This window comes from Pteropus alecto, unplaced genomic scaffold (assembly GCF_000325575.1).
Source record: "Pteropus alecto unplaced genomic scaffold, ASM32557v1 scaffold98, whole genome shotgun sequence".
NCBI classification, from domain to species: Eukaryota; Metazoa; Chordata; class Mammalia; order Chiroptera; family Pteropodidae; genus Pteropus; species Pteropus alecto.
Genome location: NW_006443570.1, coordinates 9,971,634 through 9,977,159, shown reverse-complemented (window position 1 = coordinate 9,977,159; position 5,526 = coordinate 9,971,634). Strand labels below are relative to the sequence as shown.

The 5,526-nt window shown below is 44.6% G+C and overlaps 1 pseudogene; it reads right to left on the bottom strand.

The window, feature by feature from the left end:
* Positions 1 to 4,728: 4,728 nt before the first annotated feature.
* On the bottom strand, positions 4,729 to 4,848 carry LOC112473287 (annotated as a pseudogene).
* Between the last annotated feature and the right edge of the window lie 678 nt (positions 4,849 to 5,526).

The following is a 5,526-nucleotide window of genomic DNA, read 5'->3' as shown; positions in this document are numbered from 1 at the left end:
TGACCAAATTTTGGCTTCGGCGCTCAGCCATGAACCAAGCAGGACACAGATCCAAGAAGACAGAACCTCCCCTTGTATCGGTGGCATCCGCTCCAAGGTGCTTTTACGATACCACCTTTGGGATCCAGTAAACTCGTCTGTCTACCCTTCTCTGAGCCCCCACCTCTGCCTCAAACCGAACAGAGCCGAACTGAGGAGGGTAGTGTCGAGTTCAAGGTTCTCTGAAGTAAGAGGTCAGTCACTTTCCTGGAATTCCTAATGAAGGATTTGCCATAAATATGATTTCTGCATCTCCCTGTCCTCCCCTGGCAAAACAGCTTTGGGAGCTTGGAAGCCTGGCTCCTAAAATAAAGTGTAATAATGTAAACTATTGGACTGGAGGGGCTGACATTGTTTCACAAAGGCCATGAATAAGCAATGAGTTTGGTAGCTGATCCTCACGGGAACCAAATCCCACTCCATATGGTAAAAGGGAATTTCAACAGAAGAAGCTTGTCTCTTTAATACTTTCTATTATTAACATAGTAATTCTCCTTGTCCAGCACACACCGTGCCTTCCAGACCAGAGGAGCTCTATGGCATCTTGCTCATAAGTCCGTGGGCTGAAGTGTGTGGCTCTCCCCAAGTCTCACGTGGGAGCACCAGGGATCTCAGCTCCCCAACACCTCAAAAAAACCCCTCCACATCAGTCCTTGGCTCTCAGACCAAATAACACCCCCAGAGTCATTAGAGTACAGTGAACCAGCAAATTAACAAGTCAAGGAACTAGTGAAACAATACATCTTCCTTCTTGCTCTCTAATTAATTTGTGATTCTCCTCAGCTTTTCGCAGCTTGAAAAACAAAATAAAATACGATTAGGTAAATCTTGAGTTTCTCTCTTGGGAGGTGCTTTAAATTCCATCGTTTTTCCCCACCCTGACTTCCTATCTCTCCCAGGAAACAGGATGCTGCCCTTAGGATGTGATGCCCTTTCTTGAAGTTCACGTGAGCTCCTACAGGCCCTCCTTTTAAATCTCAAGGTCATTACTGAGCTCAGGCTTCTGGGAAGTTGTCCTCACTGTCTGAAGTTTTCTTCATCTGAATTTTACCCTGCTTGCTGTACTTGATGGTCCTTAGGAAAAAGGTTGCCTTCCCAAACAAAGCTTGCATCTTTTAATGGCTCACCTCATCATCTTTTCCTTTGTGCCGTGGTCGCCAGGAAACTCAGCGATACCTCTCGCTCAATTATACTAGTTTTCCTTAGTTTAAGCTTTTTGATTCTGACTTTGATTCTGGTTCTTCTGCCTGAGTTTTAATCATTCTCTTTTATTTATTGAAGTTCTGCCTTCAAGTCCACTGAAATCCAGGGGATGTTCGGACAGCTTAGGGGTGGAGACCTGGGAGGATTCTTGGTGAAAGCTGTTAACTGAGGAAGTTTGAAGAAGCCACACAGTGTTGGGTAAAATCATAAAAGAGAGAAGATCAAGTCAGAACTAGGAAGATAAGTCAATGTTTTCTCTTTTAGCAAGGCTGGAGCCTGATTAGAGCCCAGGATATAAGATTTTGTTCAGATGAGGTGTTCAGGATTTTGCTTATAAGTTCATTCATTCATTCCTCCTTCCATCTATCCATTCAACCACCCAATAAATATTTATTAAGAGCATATGCCATGCAAGGGTCTTTTCTAGTCACTGGAAACACAGTGAACAAATCTGATAAAAATCTCTGCCGTCATGGAGCTTACATTCTGTTGTAGATAGACAAGAAACAAATAATAGACAAAAAATATGTGAAATATATCATGGGAGACAAATAAGACAGGAGGATTGATAGAGTAAAAGGGTATCAATTTCACATAGAGTAGCCTGGGACAATGGGATCATTGAAGTAAATTGAAAAATACATGCCAGGGAAGATCATTTACATGGTACCAGGCATGAGCCCCAGGAGTTGAGATGGTCTAGTCAGTCACGTCTGGAAGTAGAAAGGATAGTACAGAAATAACAACTACTATAAGGAGGTTGCCACATCTACCTTAAACTATCATCAGAGTTTGTAACCACTTGGAAATTATTTTCTATCTTCTCTGTCTCCTGCACTAAGCTGCAGATTTTCTGAGCGAAGAGAGGGTCTGTGCATCCTTTCAGCTGGACACAAGGTCTCCTAGAAAAAATTAAGGATGTGAAGAGTGGGGGAGGGTGGAGAGAGAGAGAGAGAGAGAATGAGAGAGAGAGAGAGAGAGAGAGAGAGAGAGAGAGAGAGAGAGAGAAAATGAATCTCTAAAGGAATTGTGGATATGGTATTTGTTGCCTAGAGTTTAATAGAATAAAATGCATGGACAACTTGCAGAGTTTTGGGGAGAGTTTATTGTCAAAACTGCCGCCAGACTGCTTTAAAAAAAAGGAGACTGTTGGAGATGTGCGATTTCTGGGTCCCCACCTTTCTTTAAGCAGGAAGCAGACTGACAGTGCTGCTCGCCATTAAGAAGGGCATATTCCCCAATGGACACTTAAAAAGTGGCCAAAGCTGATGGAAAAGGCGACCCTCCAGAGGACAGAGCCAGGGTCCCTGGAGAAGAAAGGACAGGGAGCTATTCTGAGGGTGTACAGCAGGGGCCACGTCAAGGGACAGTCGTTAGTCCCAGATGGCTCCCTTTTGAAATGGGTACGTTTTTGCAGTGATTCTGCCCCTGTTCCACCATTGTATTTTGGGGCTACATGGGGGAAAACAACTTATCTTTTTGATTTTTAGGTCCCTGGATCAAGAGGAATCTCGGCGAGATCTGATACAGGTCGTGAGTTTCCCAATTTCCAGCTCAGTGTCAGGATAAGGTATTCGGAGGATCCTTGGAACGAAGCGAGTGTATTTTGCATGTAAGGAAAGGAGTGAATATTTGTGACCAAAAGGGCCGAGGGCGAGCATTATCTGCAAATGTTCTCTCTCTCCCCATTCTGTCCATCTCTGTGGGGCAAGAATTCCTCCCTGCTCTTGACTTTGGGCTTTGCTATTTTACTCGTTTTGGCAAATGAGATATTAATGGATATGACATGAGCAGGGGCTTGATGCCTGTGCTAGTGAGTTTGCTGTCTTGCACTTCTGTCATTGCCCTGAGAAAAATGTGACATGGGCTCAAGAGAGTGAGAGATATGTGGCGCTGCCCCGGGTGATCTGTAGGCCTGTAGCCTGAAGCAAAGCCACCCTGAATGACCCTCGAGCATATGGTGAGAAATACTTATTGTTGTATGCCACTGTGATATTTGTGGTTGTGACACAGCAGTAGTTGACTGAGATGACCCACAATAGCAGCCTGGAGCCTCGTGGCTTCCCGAAAGTTAGAAGTGAACAAATAATTGCCTAAAACATTGGGAGTACGTCAGTGCCAACAGAAAGAAAAAAAATGATGATATCCTTGGGATAAGCCGAGAAGGTTCGCCTGACTGCCTTGAAAACTCAGCGTGAATGGTGGGTCCTGGGAAAGGTGGGGAGCCATACAGAGCAAGTGTACCTCAAAGTCTCCCATGCTGGTCACAGAGAAGGAATAAAGAGTCGGTTGAGGTTGTGGGTGAGGTGAATGGGTTTATAGACTGAGGTTGCCCAGGAATTCTCAGTGTATATATACAGTGTACATACTTAATGTTTGATATATTTGTTATACAGTAATTTTCTGATAATTAAACTTCTTAATATAACTTTGTGGTAAAAGTGCTTTTCCCACATTCCAGAGATTACCAGGAGTCTGATTTTTTTTTTTTTTTTTAAATCTTGTTGTATTGTATATATTTTTAGCAGGAAGTAGAGTAAAAATAAATAGATTAACCAGAAGTGCTGGGAAAGGGGGTTGGGTAGGAAAGAAAAAAAGCCATTCAGAAATAGACCAGGAAACTAATTACCTGGATAAACCTACGTAAAAAAAAATTTATTGTTTAAGACAGGGGTCATAAACTCAAATATCTTAGGGGCTAGGCAGGTGACATAAACAAGTGAAGCAGACTGGTTGGGGACTGCGGTGATGTGGAGAGTGTGTGCCCTGTCCAAGCAGGGCAGGTGTGACTTGGTTTCCTCCGATCGCTGCCATGTGGGAATGGAGTCTTGTGTCGCCAAGTCTTCTGAGTTCTCCTGAGAAGCAGAGCTGCCACGTGTGCCTGTGCAAGTTGTACGTTGCAGAAGGGTGCTCAGCTGATAGAACAACTGGAGACCGGAGCACAGTCCAGCGCAGGCTGAAGCACTTACCGAGCCCCGGGGCCGGGGCACATGACTTGGGGAGCAGAGGTGGGCTGGATTTCAGCTCCCACTCATGCCCTTTGTGTAGCACACAGTCATACTGGGTGGAGAATGGAGGACCCCACTCCCACTGTGGAATTCCTCTTTACCCCTGCCCCTGGCAGCCCAGACACAGGCATCTTGTGTGAGTGATAATAGTACAGAGATGAAGAGGTCACATGGGGTGGCATCAGCTGTGTTTAGGTATGTTTAAATGGCGATTGATACAGCACTTTTGAAAACACTGAGTTGCCAAACAAAACTCTCTGGCATGCTGATGAGCCATCTGGTCTCCGGCTAGCCCCTTCTGGATTACTTCCTCCAAGTACAAAAGGGGGATTATGAGTGTTCTCACCTGTTCTTAGTAACTTCTGCATGAGTGTAGCTTTCTGCTTCTTGAAGTTCCCCTAAATTGTGTTTTACCACAGTAGGCATCACAGCAGAGGGCAGGGAAAATCTCTTTTTTCTTTTCTTTTATTTTTTTTAACACCTACAGCAAACTGGTCTTCCTAGGTGGTCTCCCATCCAAGTACTAACCAGGCCTGACCCTGCTTAATTTCCAAGATCAGACGAGATCAGTCACATTCAGGGTGGCATGGCCGTAGACAAAAATCTCCTTTTTCTAGATGGTTTGCATTTGGTCTCAGTTGTACTAGAGCTTGGTCTCAGAGTGTATCAGCTCTGTGATTTTGGTCGTCTTTTTATCATGCTGACCCTCAACTTTTTCGTCTATAAAATGGGAATTTGGATGCTGATACTTCTTGCCTCCCAGGGACACTGTAAGGGTCACGTCCAACGAGATGACATGTGGGGAAGCACTTTGCAAGCTCTGACAACACTATGTAAACATAAGGTATCATTAATGCAGCTGCTGAGACATGAGAATTCATGTTGCTGATGATTGAGCCAGAGAAGGGGGAACTGGGCATGGAGCAGGCCACTTGATATTGTCAAAATGCTGATAAAAAGGTTTTGCAACTCACTGCTTTCCCAGGCTACCCACACTGCCTACTGCCGTAAACCCGTGCCTTTCTCACAATAGTAAATATTTGTATGACACCTTAACATTATTTTATTTGACCCTCACAACAGTCACATGGGGTATCGGTTATCGTTTCCATTTGCTGGTGAGGAAACTGAGGCTCAGAGACCCACAGTTTACATGACTGGTAAGGAGCCCAGTTAGGGAGTGAATCCAGCTCTTCCCATTGTGGAAATTCTAGTTCACAGTGCTTCCTAATATTTTCCTGGGATGATTAGAGGCCAACGTGGAGCTCAGCAGCAC